Below are 25,959 nucleotides of genomic sequence, written 5' to 3' on the forward strand. Positions count from 1 at the left end.
TCTCAGATCAACCCTTTTCGACCTCTACGGAGATATGGAGGAATTGGTATCCAGAAGGGCTATCAAAATATGAACGAACCGTGCAGATGATCATTACGGTAATGTCTATAGGAGATAGAAATTACCGAAGGGCATTCTGTTCTGAGCCAGGATTTTCATTAGCAGTGATGACAAAAACATGGAATTATTATTAAAAAGGCACAGTAACTTTAAAAAGTGGCAAACATTTTAATCAAATGATTTTCTATTTGATTTCTATGGAGAGAAAGAATAATTATGATGTGTGCTCTATAAGGAGATGTGAATTATCTGTCAATGCCATGTACATTCATGTAGAGATTTCAGTTGGAAAATTTAAAAAACTTGTCCAGTTTGTATGTTCACTTGACCTTAACAACATTCAAGCTTTAGAGCATGTTGGCTTTTGTCATCATACATTACAGTATTTTGGACACTGCAGTATATGACCTTCTCTTTAACAGACCAAATGTTTTTCCATTGGTGAGATTAAGACTTTGGGTTTCCTGAATCGACACCAGAGATACAGTTGAGACAGAACAGAGAACTTGTAATATGGAGTCTATTTCATATCCAATATCCTACCGATAAATACAAACTGTTGTCGTATTATCTATTATAGTTTCATGTATCATCTTTGCTATCAATACGATTAGGAACACACGTTTATGTTTTGACACTACTGTCAGCATATTCTAGAAACAATCAACCAAAAATTTCATCTCAACGTCCCTTTGTCGGCCTTTGTAGAATAGCTCTTTTGCGCAAGTACAGTGTGTAGTATTCTTCTCGATTACATCACCTGACTTCAGTACACGCAAGGCATATTGATATGATGTACAACATACAAAACATTGTACAATGTGCGTGTAGAGTTATTGTTTATTTGCGTCAGTGGGAATACTTTATGTGTGGTTGCTGACTGGCCCCGCCTCCTATAAATGTTAATGTGTAAATCTAAAGTAACAGATGAACTAGCGAATAATGATCGGGTACGTCTTACATATACTGATTTCTGTTGATGAGAGAATAGCTTACTCTAGTTAGCCATAACCATACAATTGTCTTCTACACTGACAAAATAACACAAAAATAGATAGTCAAACCATAAAGAAATAGACACCAATACACCAAGTGGATTTCTAAGACATTTATTAATATTTTACACAGCCCAAAAATTTTAGAGTCTACAAACCTTATCGAAGCACGTGATATTTCCGTTAACAGCGCGAGAAAACGATGACAAGGACGCAATATAAGAGAAGCGTCTGGTAAATCTCGAAACCGGGTAATTTGGTTAATTCCACTCTCAAATCAACCTTTCCAACCTCTACGAAAGTATCCAGCAGGGCTATCAAAATATGGACAAGCCGTGTGGATCATGGTTTGGCTGACGTCTGTAGGAGATAGCAATTAGCAAAAACAACACTAATAGGTTTTAAGCAAGGGCACTGACTGCCATCAGCCGTAACATTGGCCTTTAGTCATAGACATTTAAATCAGGCCTTGACGGCAAAAAGAGGGAATAATTAATAAAAACGAACCGGTACAGTTAATTTAAAAAGTCGCGAAGAAATTGATGCAGTCAGATTCTCATGTGAATTCTGGTGAGAGAAAGGTTGATTGTAGCGTGTGAGCTATTAGGAAAGGTAAATTATTTGTTAATGGCATGTGCATTGATGCAGAGACTGTAAATGATGTAAAATCTAAAATCGCATTTGCTGTTGCCCTCAGAGTACTCAGAGATGAACCCTTTTCCAGTATGAACAACATTCCCTCTTTTATATATACGTAATTAAATATTACGGCTTTCGTAAGTTTTGGTCTGTGTCAGGACAAACAGAGAGAGGCTAGCAGGCATATCAGGGTGATATGAAAGTGTAGCATTTCCCAGCAGATCTGCCTGAAGTTAGCAGGCAACGCTCTGTAATATCCACAACGCAGTTACATCTGGACAGCTCAACCCTTCTCAAGTGTTCCACAGCAGACAAAAAAGACTTATTTGTTAGGGATTGATGTCGCTTAGATCTGCTCAGATGTAAATTAAATTTCGGACGACATCGGCAGATCTTAAGCCCGTATTACTGAACAGCTAGACGTGTCGATGAAAACGGCATTGCTCTAAGCCTCTGAAAGACTTCATCAAAGCACCGGGTTTTATTTACAGATCCCCGGTAGAAAACCTTTAGGAAATTTTTTCCATCGCAGAAATATCAGTCAGCCCTTTGCGTTAATTCGACCACAGGAGATCGATTCTAGAGAGGAGAGCGAGACGTGTGGATTCTGAGGGTAAATAAGCAACTGTTTGGTTTGCCACAATTTTTATGCCAGAATCGGAAATTTTGTTGACCTAACAGGGGTGCCCAGGGAGGAGAATCTAAATTGAAATTTATCCACATGTCTTGATTACAAAATAAGAAATGAGCAAGAAAGTGCACATGAAAACAATCGCATGGCCATGCAAGGTGTGGGTGGTTTGGCAATCGCTTTTTACAGAGCAGTAAAGCAAAAACATGGACATACCTGATGTCGTTGTTCAAGCCATACAAATCTGATATCATTAATTAATTTTGTGATAATCGTCGAACTCATCAATTTTCTATGCACATGATACCTGTCAAGCTAATAGTGTATAGAAAACTGTACTTCTGGAAAAAAAACTCTAGCCCTTCACCAGCCACTTCTAAAACATTCTAACATATGAAGAAATCCGAAGATTGCAGAAAAAGCTGGATTCGAGCTTCCGACCTCACTGTCCAAAGGATTGTCAGTTGTGGTGAGGGCAACCTTGACTCAAACTGATTTTCTTGGTCTACATTATAAAATAAATCGATTCTTTATCACATATAATTAGATAAAATGGAAAATAAATCGAAATTAGCAGCTAATGATTATTCTTTGATTATGTGCTTTACAGATAAGGGATAAAAAAAACCGGTATACAGGTAAGTATAAATTATTATAAATTAGACGACCACAATATAAGAAATAATTTTCTAGACTTATCAATTTACTAATATTTTACACAGCCCGAAAATCTTGTAATCATAAACCCTATCGAACCACGTGATGTTCCCCGTTATAATGATGACACGGGAGCACATTGAGAGCAGCGTGTGGTAAGTATCGGAACCAGGTATCTCCATTTATTCCACTCTCCTTTCAGACCTCTATGGAGATATGTGGAATTTATTATCCAGCAGGGCTATCTAATATGAACGAGCTGTGCAGATCATCATGAGGCTGATGTCTGCAGCAGACAGTAATTACTGAGAGGCATTGAGCCAGGACAACAAGTGCCATTAGATGTGAAACTGTGTAGAATACAGCGGTTCTATACATTTATATCATACACTGATGGCAAAAAGCGGGCGGGGGATAATTAATACAGTTCATTTAAAAAGTCCCGAAGATTTTAATGAAATGAGATTCTTATGTGAATTCTTGAGAGATTGGATGTAGTGAGTGACATATTAGGAGATGTAAATTATTTGTTGGGGCCATATACATTGACGCAGAGATTGTAAATGACGTGGAATCTAAACTCGCAGTTGGTGTTGCCGTCAGTTTATTTACAGTCCACCGATAAAGAGCCTTTAGGACATTTTTTCCGTCGCTGAAATATCAGTCAGCCCTTTGCGTTAATTCGGCCACAGGAGATCGATTCTAGAGAGGAGAGCCAGACGTGTGCATCCTGAGTTCAAATAACCAACTGTTTGGTTTGGCACAATTTTTATGCCAGCGGTGGAACTTTTGTTGACGTAACGGGGCGGTCAAGGGAAACTGAAATTTATCCAAACGTCTTGATTACCAAATAGTAATTGAGAAACCAAGTGTGCATGAAAGGCCATGCAGGCAGTGGGTGGTATGGTTATGGCTTTTTACAGAGCAATAAAGTTAAACCATAGATTTTATTGATGTTCTTCCTCAATCCATACAAAATCAGCTGCAAGAGTTGGATTCGAGCTTGCGACCTCACTGACCAGGAGAATATTAGCTTTGGTAAGAGCAAGCCTGGATCGTGCTGACTCGCGTTCTAAAATAAATACAATTCTTTTGCAAATTTTCCGATATAACATGGATAATAAATATCAAAACACTTCTTCCTACCCATTTACTAAGACGCAGCCAATCAACGCGTACAGCCTTCCCCTTATTATTCAGTATTAAGTCAGGTAAGTCTCAAACTTGTGTTAATTACGAGTCGAATAGAGCTTCAGCTTGGACCTGCATTTGTACTCATAATGATTTATTGTTTTTTGCGTGAATGGGAGTATTGTAAGTACTGATTAATGTTACCACCTGATTTTCTTTGTAAATCGAAACTAGCAGAGATCTGAAAACTATCGCCAAGCCATGCAGGCTGTGAGTGGCTGATATGTTTTTTTACAGAGCAGTAAAGTGAAGTCACAGATTTTAACCATGTTGTTCCTCCATCCGTACAAAATGTATAAGAGAATTTAGTATAATTGATTTAATCAACAGATTTAGTGAGAAAGGCCAAACTCATTATGTTTCCACCTACACGAAAGTGGTCAGGGTTACAGGTGTAAGAATCTGCAACCCTTCACCTGACACTTCTCAAACCTCCTAACTTAAAGTCACAGCCAACTTTTAAGTTACAGCGAGAGATAGATTGGAGTCTACAACCTTACTGGGGATTATCGGCTGTGGTGAGAAAAGCCCTGGTTCATCTTGGCTCATATGTGGAAACTTTTCTACACATTTGGAAATCTTTTCTTGATCGACATACATGTATGTAGATAAGTACAAGTCTTTGCACATATGTGGTTAGTAAATACCAAGGCGGTGTAGCCGTCCAGGACGGAGATGACCAGCGCCTTGTTGTTCCCTTAATATGCAGAGTGCACGGTCAGGTAAGTAACAAAACTGTCTCAGTTATTTTACGAAAGGAATGGAGCTGTCAAAATTATTTATTACTTAGTTGCGTGAGTGGGATTACTGTATGTGCTCCAACTGACTGGCCATGTTTCTTAATCTTAATGTGAAAATCTAAAGTAACGGAACTGCTAGCGGTTAATGATCAAATACGTGTTACATATACTGATGTTGATGAGAGAATAGCTTACTTTAAATGGCCATCACCACAACATTGTCTTCTATACTGACAAAGTTACACAGAAATAGATAATAAAACCATACACTGAAATTTAGTAATATTTTACACAGAACCAAAATTCTATCGTCTATAAATCTTATCGAATCACGTGATGTTTCTGTTAGTAACGCGAGATAACGATCACGGGAGAGCAATTTTAGAGGAGCGTCTGGTAAATCTCGGAACCGGGTCACTCCATTACTCCCACTCTCAGATCAACCCTTTTCGACACCAATGGGGATATCGCGGTATTGGTATCCAGCAGGGCTATCAAAATATGAACAAGCCGTTCAGATCATCATGAGGCTAATGTCTGTAGGAGATAGTAATTACTGAGAGGCATTGACGGGTTCTAAACCAGGGTACCTAACGTTTTTAGCCGTATAGTTATGTAGAATACAGCTGTCCTAGACATGTATATCAGACTAGCACGACATAAAGGGGAATAATTTTTAAAAAATGTACAGTTCATTTAAAAAGACGTGAAGATCTTAAGGATGTGAAATTCTCATGTGAATACTACTGCGATAAAGACTGATTGTAGCGTTTGATCTATTAGAGAATGTGAATTATCCGTCAATGCCAGGTGTATTAATGTAGAGAAGTTGGAGAGGACAAAAAGGTGTGTTTACTTAACAATGTGATGCCTTGGATATCAAGCGATGTTGTAGTCCTTGGCTCTAAACATGCAATGGTCTTGTATTTTTTCACAGACGAAAGTCATGCGGTAAATCGTAGTGTATTGATGTAGAAAATTTGGAGACGACAAAAAGGTGCGTTTTCTTAAGAACGTGATGCCTTGGATAACAAGCGATGTTGGAGTCTGTGGCCCCAAGCATACAATGGTCTTGTATTTTTTCGCAGAGGAAAGTCATGCGGGAAATCGTTGTGTATTTGTCCTGTGCTACCTACTTTTACAACCTAGCACCTACCAAGATAACGTTTTACTACACTTTCAAATCTTTTTTGAAAATGTTATTGTGTGTCACAATAAATTTTATCATTTGGACACTGGAATATGTCACCCTCTCCTTAATACAACAAAATATTTTTCATCAAAATCCCACCTGTAAATGACAAAAATGGCCATGGTATCATTGGTATCATCACTGTTAGCATGCTAAAGAAACAAACACCAAAAATCTCATTCTTTCCGCTCGGAGGTCTCTGGTTTCTAATGTTTAATCCTTGGTGCAATACCTCCTTTTGCAAAGAATACAGTTTTTTCTTGATGATATCTCACTTCACGACAAACAAAGAGATGCTAGAAGGCATATCCAGGTGATGTCAAAGTGTTGCGTTTCACAGATCTGTCTGAAGTTAGCAGACAATGCTCTCTAATATCTACGTCACAGTTACATATGGACAGCACAGCCCTTCTCAAGTGTTCCTTAGAAGACAACACAGACGTATTTGTTAAGGATTGGTGTAGCGGAGATCTGCTCAGATGTAAATTGAATTTAAGGCGCCATCCACAGGTGTTAAGGCGGTAATACTGAACAGCCCGACGTGTCGATTCAACCCGCATCGCCCTGAGTCTCTGAAAGACTCCATCCTCCAGGGGTTTTTTTACAGTCCACCGCTAAAGAACCTTTAGGACATTTTTTCTGTCACAGAAGTACCAGTGAACCCTGCGCGTTAAATCGGCCACAGGAGATCGATACTATAGACGAAATCGATACGTGTGGATCTTAAATGTATATTAGCAACTGTTTCGTTTGCCACAATTTTTATGCCAGCAGCGGAACTTTTCTTGACTTAACGGAGCTGCCCAGACACTGGAATAGAAGCCGAAATTTATCCAGATGTCTTGATTGCAAAATAGGAATTGATCAAGAAACTGTAAGTGAAAACAATCACTAGGCCATGCAGGTTTTAGGTGGTTGGCATTAGCTTTTTACAGAGCAGTAAAGTGAAACCGTAGATTTTATTTTTGTTGTTCCTCGATCAGTGCAAAATTGATATCATTAACTGATTTAGTGAAAATGGTTGTATGCATTAATTTTCTATTTACCTGATACCCGCCAGGTTAATTGTGTAAGAAAACTCCAGACTTTCACCTTTCACTTTTTAAAACTTAAAACTAACTTAAAACGACAACCGACGCAAGAGCTGGATTCAAGCTTGCTACCTCACTGACAAGGATATTATCAGCTTTGGTTAGACCAGCCTTGGCTCATGCTGACTCGTGTCGAAAACATTTGTACACATTTGGAAACATTTTCTAACCCAATATATGTAAAATAAAACCAGTTTTTTGCACGTATACATATGTACAATGGAGAATAATCATCAAAACCGCTCTTCCCAACATTCATCAACACGGAGTCATTCCACGCTTACAGCCTTCCATTTATTATGTCGTGCCAAGTCAAGATACGAACCCAATTGGGCTTCAGCTTGAACCTACATTTGTACTCAGAATGATTTATTGTTTATTTGCGTGAGTGGGAGTACTTTATGTGTAGTGACTGATTAATGGTGCTACGTAATGTAAATGTGTGAATCGAAACTAATAGCTCAGCTAGCGATTACTGTTCGGACATGTGTTATACAGGCAGTCATCTCTGTTAACGATAACAGACCAGTATAAATAGAAGCAGGAATTATTACAAATTAGACGACCATTACATTGAAATTGTTTTCTAGACAGATCATATTCCACAGAAACAGGATCATAAAAGACAAACACCATTACATCAAGTGGATTTTTCTAGTAATTTACTAATATTTTACACAGCCCGAAAGTCTTGTAATCATAAACCGTATGGAACCACGTGACGTTTTCCGTTAATGACGATGGCCGAAAAGCATTTTAAGAGGAGCGTCTGGTCAATCTCGGAGCTGGGTAACTCGATTAATCCCACTCTCAGATCAACCTTTTTCACCTCTCTGGAGATATGGGGGAATTGGTATCCAGCAGGGCTGTCAAGAGATGAGCAGGCCATCCAGATTATCATTAGGCTGATGTCTGTAGGAGATAATAATTACTGAAGGGCATTGATGTGTTCTGAGCCAGGACACCGATTGTCATTAGCTGTGGTCTCAGACATTTATAGTAGACACTGATGGCAATACAAAACGGAATTGTTAATAAAAATGTACAGTTTTTTTTTAAATCTTTGCAAAGATTTCAATGAAGTGAGATTCAATTACATACTATTGAGACAAATATTGTTGGTAGCATGTGCCCTATATGCCTACATGTCAATGCCATGAACACTGAGACTTTGATAAATAGCTGAAGGGGCCAGCACGACAGGTACTAATGTAGATAATGCTGAGAAACCGCGAATCACAATTTCTGTTGTCGTCTGTGGCTTAAAGCTTAAATGTACAGTGCGTGAACGCCTTTCCATGGCTGTAGGAAGTCGGGTCCGGGTCAGTTTTCAGTATTTTCACATTTTCAGATTATTCTCAACAATATTCTTTATTTAAGATATCTGGTGCTTAAATAATGCTATAAATAGTAAAATTTAAGGCGTTCGAAAATTCCGGTGTGTCACAACAAAGTACAAAGTTTGGCAAATGTACGCTTTGCAATTTATCACGTTCCCGTATAAATGAAAATATTTTCGCGGGGTACAGATAAGGCTTTGAAACTTCCTGAATGAAAACCAGAAAGAGTCTTGATTCCTTAAAGCGGTAACAGATAAAATGCAGTCTACTTCATATCCGATCGCCATCCCGTAGGCGTGTAGGCGTCATATTCATTACAGTGACCAATTACCATTGTTGATATAAATAGGAATGCAAGCATGTTGTTTTCTGACATCACTTTTTTTATCTCCTCAATCAATCTTGTCTCCTTCTAAAGTTTTCCTTGGTGCACTAATAGAGCTCCTTTAATGCAAGAATATATTCTTGATTATACCACATTATTATTTTCTCCACCTATAGTGATAGGTTAGAAGGAATATTAAGGTGATATAAAAGTGTAGCATTTCACAGCAGAAAAGTCTGAAGTTAGCAGGCAATGCTCTGTAATATCCACGACTCAGTTACATCTGGACAGCACAACCCTTCTCAAGTGTTCCTCAGCAGACAAAAAAGACGTATTTGTTAGGGTTGCGTGTCGCGGAAATCTGCTCAGATGTAAATTGATTTTTGAACGCCATTGCTAGATCTTAAGCCGGTATTACAGAACAGCCCGACATGTGGGTACAAACGGCATTGCTCTGAGCCCCTAAAAGACTTCATCGAACCACCAGGGCTCATTTACTGGTCATAGCTAAAGAACCTTTAGGACATTTTTTTCCTTCGCAGAAATATCAATGAACCTTTTCGGTCAGTTCATCTCGATGAGATCGATTTCATATCTAGAAGAGCGAGACGTGTGGATTCTGATATAATGATATTTAATTTTCTGTGTCCATGATACCGGTCAGGCTAATAGTGTATAGAAAACTGTAGTTCTGGAAGTAAACTGCAACCCTTCTTCAGCCAAGTCTTAAAATTACTAAATTAAAAACAAATCCGAACGTTGCAGAAAGAGCCTGATTCGAGCTTGCGATCTCACTGGCGATGGGATTATCGGCTGTGGTGAAGGCAACCTTGACTCGTGCTGGCTCGTGACGAAAACTTTTGGAATTATTTTGTATGTCTACATATGTAAAATAAACACAATTCTTTCGCACATATACATATATAAAATTGAGAATAAATACAAACTAGCAGGTCTGTGTGGATCATCGTTAGGCTACTGTCTGTAGGACATAGTAATTCCAAAAGGACATTGATGTGTTCTGAGTCAGGACACCGATTGCCATTAGCCGTAACACTGCGCACAATACAGCGGTCCTTATATCAGACCATGGTGGCAAAAGGGGGAAATAATTAACAAAACTTTTCCGTTATATTAAAAAGACGCGAAGATCTTAATGAAGCGAGATTCTGATGTGAATTATGTTGAGAGAAAGATTGATTGTAGCGTGTGACGTATTAGTAGATGTAAATTATTTGTTAGTGCTATGTGCATTGATGCAGAAATTGTAAATGATGTAAAATCTAAAATCGCAATTGCTGTTGCCGTCCGCTGAATCCAAGACACTCTGGCATGCACTTTTTCCCTGAATAAACAACATTATCTATTCAGTATATACCTAACTGAATGATATTACCTAATGGTAATATCAAAACATATGTCGTTTCCCAGGAGATCTGTGTGAAGTTAGCAGACAATGCTCTGTAATATCCACGACTACATCTACATCTAGACAGATCAGTCCTTCTCTAGTGCTCCTCAGCAGACAAAAAAGACGTATTTGTTTGGGTTGCGTGTTGCGGAGCTCTGCTCAGATGAGAATTGAATTTTGGGCGACATCGGCAGATCTTCAGCCACTATTACTGAACAGCCCGTGTCGATACAAACGACATTGCTCTTAGCCCCTCAAAGACTTTATCAAACAAGTTCTTACAATGGCCAAGGCTAAAGAACCTGTAAAACATTTTTTCCGTCGCAGAAATATCAGTGAACCCTTTGCGTCAGTTTGGCTCGATGAGATCGATTCTAGAGAGGAAAGCGAGACGTGTGGATCCTGAGGGCAAACAAGCAACTGTTTGACTTGGCACAATTTTTATATTTTTGTTGTAACGGAGCCAGTAATAGGGGAGAATCGAAACTGAAATTTATGCAGATATCTTCATTAGAAAATAGGAATTGATCAACAGAGTGTACACGGAAATCACCAGGCCATGCAGGGTGTGGTTGGTTTGGCCATGGGTTTTTAAAGTGAGAGCAGTAAAGTGAAAGCATAGACTTTTGTTGATCATTGATCCGTACAAAATTGATATCATTAATATACTTCATGATAATCGTCGTACTTGTTAATTTTCCACGTTTACCTTAATCATCAGGCTAATAATGCGTAGAAAACTGTAGTTGTGGAAGAAAACTGCAGACTTTCACATGCCACTTTTTGAAACGTCTAACTTAAAACGACAACCAAACTTTGCAGCAAGAGCAGCTGGTTTCGAGCTTGCAACCTCGGTGGCCAGGGAATTATCGGCTGTGGTGAGATCAACCTTGACTTGTGCTGACTCGTGTCGAAAACTTCTGTACACATTTGGGAATATGTCCTAGGTCTATATATGTAAAATGAATACAATTCTTTTACACATATACATATACAAATTGGAGAACAAATATCAGCACCGCTGCTCTTACCCATTCACCAACACAGAGCAATTCAACCCTAACAGCATTCCCCTTATTGTGGAGTGCCCAGTCAAGTGAGGACCAAATCTGACACGAGCCGAATGGAGCTTCAACTTGAACCTGCCGTTGTGTTCAAAGCGATTTATTTGTTTATTTACGTCAATGGGAGTAGCATATGTTTCCTTACTTATTTGCGGTGCTACATAATATAGCGGATATATGTTATCTCTGTTAATATTAAGATGCCGGTATACTAGGAAGCATGACTTATTATAAATTAGATGACAATAATCATGAAACAGGTTTCTAGACTGATCAAATTACAAAGAAACAGATCATAAAACCATTCAGGGACAACAACATTTATTTGACATACAGTGGATTTTCAAGTAATTTATTAATATTTACAGCAGCTCGAGAATTTTGTAATTGTAAACCTTACCGAACATTGAATAACGATGAAAGGGAAGGACTTTAACAGGAGCGTCTGGTAAATTTTGGAGCCGGATAACTCGATTAATCCCACTCTCAGATCAACCCTTTTCGACCTCTACGGAGATATGGAGGAATTGGTATCCAGAAGGGCTATCAAAATATGAACAAACCGTGCAGATGATCATTACGGTAATGTCTGTAGGAGCTGGAAATTACCGAAGGGCATTGGGTTCTGAGCCAGGACACCGATTTTCATTAGCAGTGATGACAAAAACACGGAATTATTATTAAAAAGGCACAGTAAATTTAAACAGTGGCAAAGATTTCAATCAAGTGATTTTCAAGTGATCACTTGACCTTAACAACATTTAAGCTTTAGAGCATGTTGGCTTTTGTCATCATACATTACAGTATTCTGGACACTGCAGTATATGACCTTCTCTTTAACAGACCAAAATGTTTTTCCATTGGTGAGATTAAGACTTTGGGATCTCCTGAATCGACACCAGAGATACACTTGAGACAGAACGGAGAACTTGTAATATGGAGTCTATTTCATATCCAATATCCTACCGATAAATACAAACTGTTGTCGAATTATCTATTATAGTATCATGTATCATCAATGCTATCAATACGATTAGGGAACCACGTTTATGTTTTGACATTACTGTCAGCATATTCCATAAAACAATCCATCAAAAATTTCATCTCATGCTGTATAAGGTCTGCCCTAAAATTTCGCACTTTGAGTAATAGCTGCTTTGTGCAAGTACAGTGTGTAGTATTCTTCTCGATTTCATCACCTGACTTCAGAACACGCAAGGCATATTGATATGATGTACAACATACAAAACATTGTACAATGTACGTGTAGAGTTATTGTTTATTTGCGTCAGTGGGAATACTGTATGTGTGCTTTCTGACTGGCCTGGCCTCCTATAAATGTTAATGTGTAAATCTAAAGTAACAGATGAACTAGCGAATAATGATCGGGTAAGTGTTATATATACTGATCTCTGTTGATGAGAGAATAGCTTACTCTAGATCGCCATAACCATACAATTGTTTTCTAAACTGACAAAATAACACAAAAATAGATGGTAAAACCATACAGAGATAGACACCAATACACAAAGTAGAATTCCAAGACATTTAATAATAATTTACACAGCCCAAAAATTCTAGAGTATACAAACCTTATTGAATCACGTGATATTTCCGTTAACAGCGCGAGAAAACGATGACAAGGACGCATTATAAGAGAAGCGTCTGGTAAATCTCGAAACCGGGTAACTTGGTTAATTCCACTCTTAAATCAACCTTTCCAACCACTACGAAAGTATCCAGCAGGGCTATCAAAATATGAACAAGCCGTGCGGATCATGGTTTGGCTGACGTCTGTAGGAGATAGCAATTAGCAAAAACGACACTAACAGGTTCTAAGCAAGGGCACTGACTGCCATCAGCCGTAACATTGGCCTTTAGTCGTAGATATTTAACCCTTTAGTGCCTGTTGGTCACAAAAGTTACCATTTTCCAACTAGCCCTACAGCATTTGGTTGGATAGCCTGGATACAGGTTAACATATTGATTTGTAATTGCCTGATGGCCACATGTGTGAGCAAAAATAATTCATCCTAGGTCCACAAGAGGTCACCACCGATCCTTTCAAGATGGCAGCCTCCATAACCCAGGGTGTGCGGTAAGTAGATTTGGCATTTTCCACCTGTATGAAGGTATCAAGTTGATGTTCAGTACTTTAGTCTGCCTGAACATAATCCACTCCAACAAGAGAAGGCCATACAGGTGTTTCTCATGTTAGGACTAATCTACTTTTGTTAAAAATTTATTGAATTCAAAAGTGATCACTTTTGTGCACATTAGGCGACTATGGTAAAACATAGAATGTACACATATGTGTTCAACAGGCATGTATGCACTCCACCTGGATAATGTTTCGTCCTTGTTTCTCTTGATAGATCATTTTACGGGCGCCAGTAACGGCCGAGATATATTCAAGTTGACATTCCTGATGACAGTGAGGATGACTTAAGCAGTGATGAGGACTTCAACATGGATAATTTAGACACCGACTTCCATCCAAATGATGATGAGGGCAGTTCTAGATCTGAAGATAGCACGGAGGATGAAACCATCACTGACGACCAGTCACTACCTTCCCACCCTCAAACATAGAAATCTTCCAGAACAAACACTATCAAATGGAACAAAAGTGCTAAACTAACCCAACGCCCTGAAGCTGACTTTCCTGAAAGGCGACTCACTCTAAATCAAGATTTTCTTGAAACACAGAGCCTTTCAAATAACAGTTCTCCCATCAGCTTCTTTCGAGCATTTATGGATGAAAATTATATCAAGGAAGTGGCATTTCAAACCAACCTTTATTCAACACAGAGCTCTCAAGCTTCAGGTTCCAGGGCTCCACCTGCAGTCACGGTGGAAGAAATAAATAAAGCATTGGGGATCTTGCTCTACATGGGGGTTGTAAAAATGCCAAACAGAAGGATGTACTGGTGTCCCAGCACTAAAGTCCCACTTATTTCAGAAAGTATGTCACGAAATCGATTTGAACGCATCATGAGTTGCCTGCATTTCAACGACAATTCCAGCAACGATGGAACACAAAAATTGTTCAAAATACAACCTTTCCTTGATCATGTACAGCAGAGATTCAAAGGTGTTGTAGTGCCCGAAACCTACCAATGTATAGATGAGATGATGGTTGCTTTCAAAGGTCGACATTCATTGAAGCAATATATGCAAAAAAAGCCTTCCAAATGGGGATACAAGTTGTGGGCAAGGGCAGGCGTTTCTGGGTATGTGTATGACTTTGAGGTTTGTGGCGGTGGTCCCAAAGGCCCACCCTCTGAAGCCGAAGTACCAAAAGTACTGGGGGAAAGTGAATGTGTTGTTTTGCGACTCATCCAGCCACTGGCTCCAAAACAACACAAGATCTTTTTTGACAACTACTTTTCCAGTCCTGAACTTCTCGTCTACCTCAAGGAACAGGGTCACTTTGCAGTTTGCACCATAAGGCAAAATCGTCTGAGGCATTGTCCAGTAATGAGTGAGAAGGACATCAAAAAGGCCGGTAGGGGTTCCATGGATCAATGCGTCGATAAGGATAACAATGTTGTTGTATGTGCCTGGCAAGACAATAGACGGGTCCTTACTGCGTCAAACTATGTGGGTGTGGATCCAGTTGACGAATGTAAACGCTATGACAGAAAGCTGAAACAGGAGATTACAATCCCTCGTCCTGCAATAGTGTCCATATACAACAAGTTCATGGGCGGAGTGGATAAGGCTGACATGATGATTAGTCTCTACAAAACCAAATTCCGATGCAGAAAATGGTATCTACGCATCTTCACTCATTTGCTGAGTTTGTGTGCCGTAAACAGTTGGGTTGTCTATAGGGAAATTGGAGGGAAAGGTGGTTTGGTCGACTTCTTGGTTGACATTAGCCGTTCGCTCTTGGCTGGCTCATGCACAACTCAAGATGAAGAACCTCCAGCAAAACGTCCCGTACGGACACTGAGTGCCAGACACGTGCCTCTTGACATCCGGCATGACAATGTGAACCACTGGGCCTTTCAGGTAGATGGCAATGCACAGAGGTGCAAAAACCCAGGTTGTGGTAGAAGGAGCAGATTCATGTGCGGCAAATGCCAGGTGTACCTTTGTGTGGTTGGATCTGACTGTTTTCTCGCGTTCCATGGAGTTTCTGGCGAATAAGAACTTTCTTCTGACCGTATGAACATTTGGTTTTCACTGTTATGAGTTGGCAAAATAGCCATACTGACAATAGACGGTTGACACAGAGGTTATGTTCTGTATTTCTTTCCCTTTTTCTGTGTGAAGGCGGCAAATCGGTTGAGCACCATGAATGCCTGTTGTACACGTAAGTGTACAGTTCTGTGAATCCAAATAAATCAAAAAAGTCTACAAAAAATTTTGTTTTGGTGTTGTAAGAGTTGTGTTAGGGCATAATATCAGTTTGGTCTCCTCGCAGTATACTTGGAAAATACACCAGGCACTAAAGGGTTAAATCAGGCCTTGACGGCAAAAAGAGGGAATAATTAATAAAAACGAACCGCTACAGTTAATTTAAAAAGTCGCGAAGACATTGATGCAGTCAGATTCTCAAGTGAACTCTGGTGAGAGAAAGGTTGATTGTAGCGTGTGAGCTATTAGGAGATGTAAATTATTTGTTAATGACATGTGCATTGATGCAGAGACTGTAAATGATGTAAAATCTAAAATAGCATTTGCTGTTGCCCTCAGAGTGCTAAGAGATGAACCCTTTTTCAGTATGAACAACATTCCCTCTTTTAAATATACGTAATTAAATATGACGGCTTTCGTAAATTTTGATCTGTATCAGGACAAACAGAGAGAGGCTAGCAGGCATATCAGGTTGATATGAAAGTGTAGCATTTCCCAGCAGATCTGCCTGAAGTTAGCAGGCAACGCTCTGTAATATCCACGACGCAGTTACATCTGGACAGCTCAACCCTTCTCAAGTGTTCCTCAGCAGACAAAAAAGACTTATTTGTTAGGGATTGATGTCGCTTAGATCTGCTCAGATGTAAATTAAATTTCGGACGACATCGCCAGATCTTAAGCCCGTATTACTGAACAGCCAGACGTGTCGATGAAAACGGCATTGCTCTGAGCCTCTGAAAGACTTCATCAAAGCACCGGGTTTTATTTACAGGTCCCCGGTAGAAAACCGTTAGGACATTTTTTTCCGTGGCAGAAATATCAGTCAGATCTTTGCGTTAATTCGACCACAGGAGATCGATTCTAGAGAGGAGAGCGAGACGTGTGGATTCTGAGGGTAAATAAGCAACTGTTTGGTTTGCCATAATTTTTATGCAAGAATCGGAAATTTTGTTGACCTAACAGGGGTGCCCAGGGAGGAGAATCTAAATTGAAATTTATCCACATGTCTTGATTACAAAATAAGAAATGAGCAAGAAAGTGCACATGAAAACAATCGCATGGCCATGCAAGGTGTGGGTGGTTTGGCGATCGCTTTTTACAGAGCAATAAAGTGAAAACATAGACATTGCTGATGTCGTTGTTCAAGCCATACAAAACTGATATCATTAATTAATTTTGTGATAATCGTCGAACTCATCAATTTTCTATGCACATGATACATGTCAGGCCAATATTGTATAGAAAACTGTACTTTTGGAAAAAAAAATGCAGCCCTTCACCAGCCACTTCTAAAACATTCTAACATATGAAGAAATCCGAACATTGCAGAAAAAGCTGGATTCGAGCTTGCGACCTCACTGTCCAGGGAATTATCGGCTGTGGTGAGGGAAACTATGACTAAAGCTGGTTTTCTTGGTCTACATTATAAAATAAATCGATTCTTTCTCACATATAATTAGATAAAATGGAAAATAAATCGAAACTAGCAGCTAATGATTATTCTTTGATTATGTGCTTTACAGATAAGGGATTAAAAAAAACGGTATAAAGGTAAGCATGAATTATTATAAATTAGGCGACAACAATCATGAAATAATTTTCTAGACTCATCAAGCTGTACAGAAACAGGTCATAAAACCAAAGAGAGATAAACAACGTTACATAAAGTGGATTTTAAAGTAATTTAGTAGTATTTTACACAGCCCAAAAATCTTGTAATCATAAACCCTATCGAAGGACGTCATGTTCCCCGTTATAACGATGACACGGGAGCACATTGAGAGCAGCGTGTGGTAAGTATCGGAACCAGGTATCTCCATTTATTCCACTCTCCTTTCAGACCTCTATGGAGATATGTGGAATTTATTATCCAGCAGGGCTATCTAAATATGAACGAGCCGCCCAGATCATCATGAGGCTGATGTCTGCAGGAGACAATAATTACTGAGAGGCAATGAGCCAGGACAACAAGTGTCATTAGATGTGAAACTGTGTAGAATACAGCGGTTCTATACATTTATATCATACACTGAAGGCAAAAGACGGGTTGGGGGGGGGATAATTAATACAGTTCATTTAAAAAGTCCTTAAGATTTTAATGAAATGAGATTCTTATCTGAATTCTTGAGAGATTGGATGTAGTGAGCGACATATTAGGAGATGTAAATTATTTGTTGGGGCCATATACATTGACGCAGAGATTGTAAATGACGTGGAATCTAAACTCGCAGTTGGTGTTGCCGTCAGTGGATTCGAAGATACAAGGTTATTACTGAACAGCCTGACGTGTCAATGCAACCCGCATCGCCCTGAGTCTCTGAAAGACTCAGTCCCCCAGGGTTTATTTACAGTCCACCGATAAAGAGCCTTCAGGACATTTTTTCCGTCGGAGAAATATCAGTGAGCCCTTTGCGTTAATTCGGCCACAGGAGATCGATTCTAGAGAGGAGAGCCAGACGTGTGCATCCTGAGTGTAAATAACCAATTGTTTGGTTTGGCACAATTTTTATGCCAGCAGTGGAACTTTTGTTGACGTAACGGGGCCGTCAAGGGAAGGTGAAATTTATCCAAATGTCTTGATTACCAAACAGTAATTGAGAAACCAAGTGTGCATGAAAGGCCATGCAGGCTTTGGGTGGTTTGGTTATGGCTTTTTACAGAGCAATAAAGTTAAACCATAGATTTATTGATGTTCTTCCTCAATCCATACAAAATGACCTGCAAGCGTTGGATTCGAGCTTGCGACCTCAGTGACCAGGAGATTATCAGCTTTGGTGAGAGCAACCCTGGCTCGCGCTGACACGTGCTGTAGAATAAATACAAGTCTTTTGCAAATTTTCCGATATAACATGGAGAATAAATATCAAAACACTTCTTCCTACCCATTTACTAAGACGCAGCCAATCAACGCGTACAGCCTTCCCCTTATTATTCAGTATTAAGTCAGGTAAGTCTCAAACTTGTGTTAAGTACGAGCCGAATGGAGCTTCAGCTTGGGCCTGTATTTGTTCTCATAATGATTTATTCTTTTTGTGCGTGAATGGGAGTACTGTAAGTGCTGATTAATGTTGCTACCTGATGTTCATTTGTAAATCGAAACTAGCAGAGATCTGAAAACTATCGCCGGGCCATGCAGGCTGTGAGTGGCTGATATGTTTTTTAAAAGAGCAATAAAGTGAAGTTACAGATTTTAACCATGTTGCTCCTCGATCCGTACAAAATGTATGAGAGAATTTAGTATAATTGATTTAATCAACAGATTTAGTGAGAAAGGCCAAACTCATTATGTTTCCACCTACACGAAAGTGGTCAGGGTTACAGGTGTAAGAATCTGCAACCCTTCACCTGGCACTTCTCAAACCTCCTAACTTAAAGTCTCAGCCAAATTTTAAGTTAGAGTGAGAGTTGGATTCGAGTCTACAACCTTACTGGTGATTATCGGCTGTGTTGAGAAAAGCCCTGGCTCATGTTGGCTTATATGTGGAAACTTTTGTACACATTTGGAAATCTTTTCTTGATCGACATTCATGTATGTAGATGAGTACAAGTCTTTGCACATATGTGGTTAGTAAATACCAAGGCGGTGTAGCCGTCCAGGACGGAGAGGATCAGCGCCTTGTTGTTCCCTTAATATGCAGAGTGCACGGTCAGGTAAGTAACAAAACTGTCTCAGTTATTTTACGAGCTGTCAAAATTATTTATTACTTAGTTGCGTGAGTGGAAGTACTGTAAGTGCTCCAACTGACTGGCCATGTTTCCTAATCTTTATGTGAAAATCTAAAGTAGTTTTTATAGTAAAAACTGCTAGCGGTTAATGATCGGGTACGTGTTACATATACTGATGTTGATGAGAGAATAGCATACTTTAAATGGCCACCACCACAACAGTGTCTTCTATACTGACAAACTTACACAGAAATAGAAAATAAAACCATACACAGACATTTATTAATATTTTACACAGCCCCCAAAATTCTATCGTCTACAAACCTTATCACCGCTCTTTCCGCTAATAACGCGAGATAACAAAAGCAGAAAAGCGCTTTTAGATTAGCGTCTGGTAAATCTCGGAACCGGATAACTCGATTAATCCCACTCTCAGATCAACCCTTTTCGACCTCTACGGAGATATGGGGGAATTGGTATCCAGCAGGGCTATCAAAATATGAACAAGCCGTGCAGATCATCATTAGGCTGATGTCTGTAGGAGATAGTAATTACTGAAGGGTATTGAAGGGTTCTAAACGAGGGGACAGATTGTCATTAAAGATGTGTAGAATACAGCGCTCCTAGACATTGATATCAGGCCATGATGGCAAAAAGGGGAATAATTAATTAAAATGTACAGTTCATTTAAAAAGATGCGACGATCTTATAGAAGTGAGATTCTCACGTGAATTCTACTGAGATAAAGGCTGATTGTACATTTGATCTCTTGGGGGATGTAAATTATCCTTCAATGCCAGGTGTATTAATGTAGAGAAGTTGGAGAGGACTAAAAGGTGTGTTTACTTAACAATGTGATGCCTTGGATAACAGGTGATGTTGGAGTCCGTGGCTTTAAACATGCAATGGTCTTGTATTTTTTCGCAGACGAAAGTCATGCGGGAAATCGTAGTGTATTGGTGTAGAGAAGTTGGAGAGCACAAAAAGGTGCGTTTACTTCACAATGTGATGCCTTGGATAACAAGCGATCTTGTAGTCCCTGGCTCTAAACATGCAATGGTCTTGTGTTTTTTCACAGACGAAAGTCATGCGGGAAATCGCTTTGTATTTGTCTTGCGCTAAATACTTTTACAACCTAGCACCTACCAAGATAACGTTTTCTACACTTTCACATCTTTTTTGAAAATGTTGCTTTGTGTCACAATAAATTTTAACATTTGGACACTGGAATATGTCACCCTCTCTTTAATACAACAAAATATTTTTCATCAAAATCCCACCTGTCAATGACAAAAATGGCCATGATATATATTCCAAATACCATCATTACTATCAATACGACTGGAATCACGTTATCTGTAACATCACTGTCAGCATGCTAAAGAAACCAAAAATCTCATGTTTTTCGATCAGAGGTCTCTGGTTTCTAATGTGTAATCCTTGGTGCAAAAGCTCCTTTGCAAAGAGTACAGTTTTTTCTTGATAATATCCCTTCATTTCACCACAAACAGAGAGATGCTAGAAGGGATATCCAGGTGATGTCAAAGTTTTGCGTTTCACAGATCTGTCTGAAGTTAGCAGACAATGCTCTCTAATATCTACGACACAGTTACATATGGACAGCACAGCCCTTCTCAAGTGTTCCTTAGAAGACAACACAGACGTATTTGTTAAGGATTGGTGTAGCGGAGATCTGCTCAGATGTAAATTGAATTTAAGGCGCCATCCACAGGTGTTAAGGAGGTAATACTGAACAGCCGGACGTGTCGATTCAACCCGCATCGCCCTGAGTCTCTGAAAGACTCCATCCACCAGGTTTTTTTTTTACAGTCCACCGCTAAAGTGCCTTTAGGACATTTTTTCTGTCACAGAAGTATCAGTGAACCCTGCGCGTTAAATCGGCCACAGGAGATCGATACTATAGACGAAATCGATACGTGTGGATCTTAAATGTATATTAGCAACTGTTTCGTTTAGCACAATTTTTATGCCAGCAGCGGAACTTTTCTTGACTTAACGGAGCTGCCCAGACACGGGAATAGAAGCCGAAATTTATCCAGATGTCTTGATTACAAAATAGAAATTCATCAACAAACTGTAAGAGAAAACAATCACTAGGCCATGCAGGGTTTAGGTGGTTGGTGGTAGCTTTTTACAGAGCAGTAAAGTGAAAGCGTAGATTTGATTTGATACAAAATTGATATCATTAAATGATTTAGTAAAAATAGTTGTACGCATTAATTTTCTATGTTCATCATACCCGCCAGGTTATCTGTGCAAGAAAACTCCAGACTTTCACCTTTCACTTTTTAAAACTTCTAACTTAAAACGACAACCGACGCAAGAGCTGGATTTGAGCTTGCTACCTCACTGACAAGGGTTTCACTAGCTATGGTTAGACCAACCTTGGCTCATGCTGACTCGTGTCTTTTGTACACATCTGGAAACATTTTCTAACCCAAAATATGTAAAATAAAACCAGTTTTTTGCACATATACATATGTACAATGGAGAATAATCATCAAAACCGCTCTTCCCAACATTCATCAACACGGAGTCATTCAACGCTTACAGCCTTCCATTTATTATGTCGTGCCAAGTCAGGTGAGAACCAAGATTGTTTTAGATACGAAGCGAATTGGGCTTCAGCTTGAACCTGCATTTCTATTCAGAATGATTTATTGTTTATTTGCGTGAGTGGGAGTACTTTATGTGTAGTGACTGATTAATGGTGCTACGTAATGTAAATGTGTGAATCGAAACTAATAGCTCAGCTAGCGATTACTGTTCGGACATGTGTTATACAGGCAGTCATCTCTGTTAACGATAACAGACCAGTATAAACATAAGCATGAATTTTTACAAATTAGACGACCATAACATTGAAATTGTTTTCTACGCAGATCATATTCCACAGAAACAGGATCATAAAAGCCAAACACCATTACATCAAGTGGATTTTTCTAGTAATTTACTAATATATTACACAGTCCGAAAGTCTCGGAATCTCGGTCTCAATCTCGGAACCGGGTAACTCGATTGATCCCACTCTCAGATCAACCTTTTTCACCTCTCTGGAGATATGGGGTAATTGGTATCCAGCAGGGCTGTCAAAATATGAACAAGCCGCCAAGATCATTATTAGGCTGATGTCTGTAGGAGATAGTAATTACTGAAGGGCATTGATGTGTTCTGAGCCAGGTCACCGATTGTCATTAACCGTGGTCTCAGACATTTATATTAGACACTGATGGTAAGAGAAAACGAATAGTTAATAAAAATGTACAGTTTTTTTAAAACTTCGCAAAGATTTCAATGAAGTGAGATTCTGATTAAATACTATTGAGAGAAATGTTGTTTGTATCGTGTGCCCTATAAGCCTACACGTCAATGCCATGAACACTGAGACGTTGAAGTATCGCTGAAGGGGCCAGCACGACAGGTACGAGTGTAGATCATGATGAGAAATCGCGAATCACAGTTTCTGCTGTCGTCTGTGGCTTAAAGCTTACATGTGCAGTACATAAACGCCTTTCTCTTGGGTGTAGGAAGTCGGGTTCAGGGCAGTTTTCAGCATTTTCACATTTTCAGACTATTCCCAACAATATTCTTTATTAAAGATATCTGGTACTTAAATAATGTTAAAAATAGTAAAATTTAAAGGCGTTCGAAAATTCCGGTGTGTCACAACAAAGTACATGGTGTGGCAAATGTACGCTTTGCAATTTATCACTCTCTCGTATAAATGAAAATATCTTCGGGGGGTAAAGATACGGCTTTGAAATTTCCTGAATGAACACCAGAAAGTCTTGATTCCTTAAAGCGGTAACAGATAAAATGCAGTCTACTTCATATCCGATCGCCATCCGGTAGGCATGCATACAAACTGGGGCCGTCATCTTCATTACAGTTACCAATTACCATTGTTGATATAAATACGAATGCAGCCATGTTGTTTTGTGACATCACTTTTTTTTTATCTCCTCAATCAATCTTGTCTCCTATAGTTTTTCTTTAGTGCACGAACAGAGCTCCTTTAATGCAAGAATATATTCTTGATTATACCACATTATTATTTTCTCCGCCTACAGTGAGAGGTTAGAAGGCATGTTAAGATGATATAAAAGTGTAGCATTTCACAGCAGATCTGTCTGAAGTTAGCAGGCAATGCTCTGTAATATCCACGACGCAGTTACATATCGACAGCTCAACCCTTCTCAAGTGTTCCTCAGCAGACAAAAAAGACGTATTTGTTAGGGTTGCGTGTCGCGGAAATCTCTTCAGATCTAAATTGATTTTTGAACGCCATTGCTAGATCTTAAGCCGGCATTACAGAACAACCCGACGTGTCGATACAAACGGCATTGCTCTGAGCCCCTAAAAGAGCCCCTCGAACCACCAGGGCTCATTTACTGGTCAAAGCCAAAGAACCTTTAGGACATTTTTTTTCCGTCGCAGAAATATCAATGAACCTTTTCCGTTAGTTCATCTCGATGAGATCGATTCCATATCTAGAAGAGCGAGACGTGTGAATCCTGATATAATGATATTTAATTTTCTGTGTGCATGATACCGGTCAGGCTAATAGTGTATAGAAAACTGTAGTTCTGGAAGTAAACTGCAACCCTTCAGCCATTTCTTAAAGATACTAAATTTAAAAAAAATCCGAACGTTACAGAATGAGGTGGATTCGAGCTTGCGACCTCACTGGCGATGGGATTATCGGCTGTGGTGAAGGCAACCTTAACTCGTGCTGGCTCGTGGCGAAAACTTTTGGAATTATTTTGTATGTCTACATATGTAAAATAAACACAATTCTTTCGCACATATACATATATAAAATTGAGAATAAATACAAACTAGCAGGTCTGTGAGGATCAGCATTAGTCTCATGTCTGTAGGACACAGTAATTCCTAAAGGGCAGTGATGTGTTCTGAGTCAGGACACCGATTGCCATTAGCCGTAACACTGCGCACAATACAGCGGTCCTTACATCAGACCATGGTGGCAAAAGGGGGGAATAATTAACAAAACTTTTCCGTTATATTAACAAGTCGCGGAGGTCTTAATGAAGCGAGATTCTGATGTGAATTATGTTGAGAGAAAGGTTGATTGTAGCGTTTGACGTATTAGTACATGTAAATTATTTGTTAGTGCCATGTGCACTGATGCAGAGATTGTAAATGATGTAAAATCTAAAACCGCAATTGCCGTTGCCGTCCGTGGATTCCAAGATACTATTGCATGCACCTTTTTCCTGAATAAACAACATTATCTATTCAGTGTATACGTAACTGAATGATATTACCTAATGGTAAAATCAAAACATATGTCGTTTCCCAGGAGATCTGTCTGAAGTTAGCAGACAATGATCTGTAATATCCACGACTACATCTACATCTAGACAGCTCAGTCCTTCTCTAGTGCTCCTCAGCAGGCAAAAAAGACGTATTTGTTTGGGTTGCGTGTTGCAGACCTCTGCTCAGATGAGAATTGAATGTTGGGCGACATCGGCAGATCTTCAGCCACTATTACTGAACAGCCCGTGTCGATACAAACGGCATTGCTCTAAGCCCCTCAAAGACTTCATCATACTACCCAAGTTCTTACACTGGCCAAGGCTAAAGAACCTGTGGGACATTTTTTCCGTCGCAGAAATATCAGTGAACCCTTTGCGTCAGTTTGGCTCAATGAGATCGATTCTAGAGAGGAGAGCGAGACGTGTGGATCCTGAGGATAAACAAGCAATTATTTGATTTGGCATAATTTTTATATTTTTGTTGACGTAACGGAGCCAGTAATAGGGGAGAATCGAAACTGAAATTTATGCAGATGTCTTCATTAGAAAATAGGAATTGATAAACCGACTGTACATGGAAATCGCCAGGCCATGCAGGGTGTGGTTGGTTTGGCCATGGCTTTTTTAAAGTGAAAGCAGTAAAGTGAAAGCATAGACTTTTGTTGATCATCGACCCGTACAAAATTGATATCATTAATAGACTTCATGATAATCGTCGTACTTGTTAATTTTCCTCGTTTACGATAACCATCAGGCTAATAATGCGTAGAAAACTGTAGTTGTGGAAGAAAACTGCAGACTTTCACATGCCACTTTTTAAAGCGTCTAACTTAAAACGACAACCGAACTTTGCAGCAGCTGGTATCGAGCTTGCAACCTCGGTGGCCAGGGAATTATCGGCTGTGGTGAGATCAACCTTGACTTGTGCTGACTCGTGTCGAAAACTTTCGTACACATTTGGGAATATTTTCTAGGTCTATATATGTAAAATGAATACAATTCTTTTACACCTACACATATATAAATTTTAGAACAAATATCAGCACCGCTGCTCTTACCCATTCACCAACAGAGTGCCCAGTCAAGTGAGGACCAAATCTGACACGAGCCGAATGGAGCTTCAACTTGAACCTGCCGTTGTGTTCAAATCGATTTATTTGTTTATTTACGTCAGTGGGAGTACCGTATGTCTCCTTACTTATTTGCGGTGCTACATAATATAGCGGATATATGTTATCTCTGTTAATGTTATTATACCGGTATACTAGGAAGCATGAATTATTATAAATTAG

Source organism: Liolophura sinensis, chromosome 10, assembly GCF_032854445.1.
Source record: "Liolophura sinensis isolate JHLJ2023 chromosome 10, CUHK_Ljap_v2, whole genome shotgun sequence".
In the NCBI taxonomy this organism is placed as follows: domain Eukaryota; kingdom Metazoa; phylum Mollusca; class Polyplacophora; order Chitonida; family Chitonidae; genus Liolophura; species Liolophura sinensis.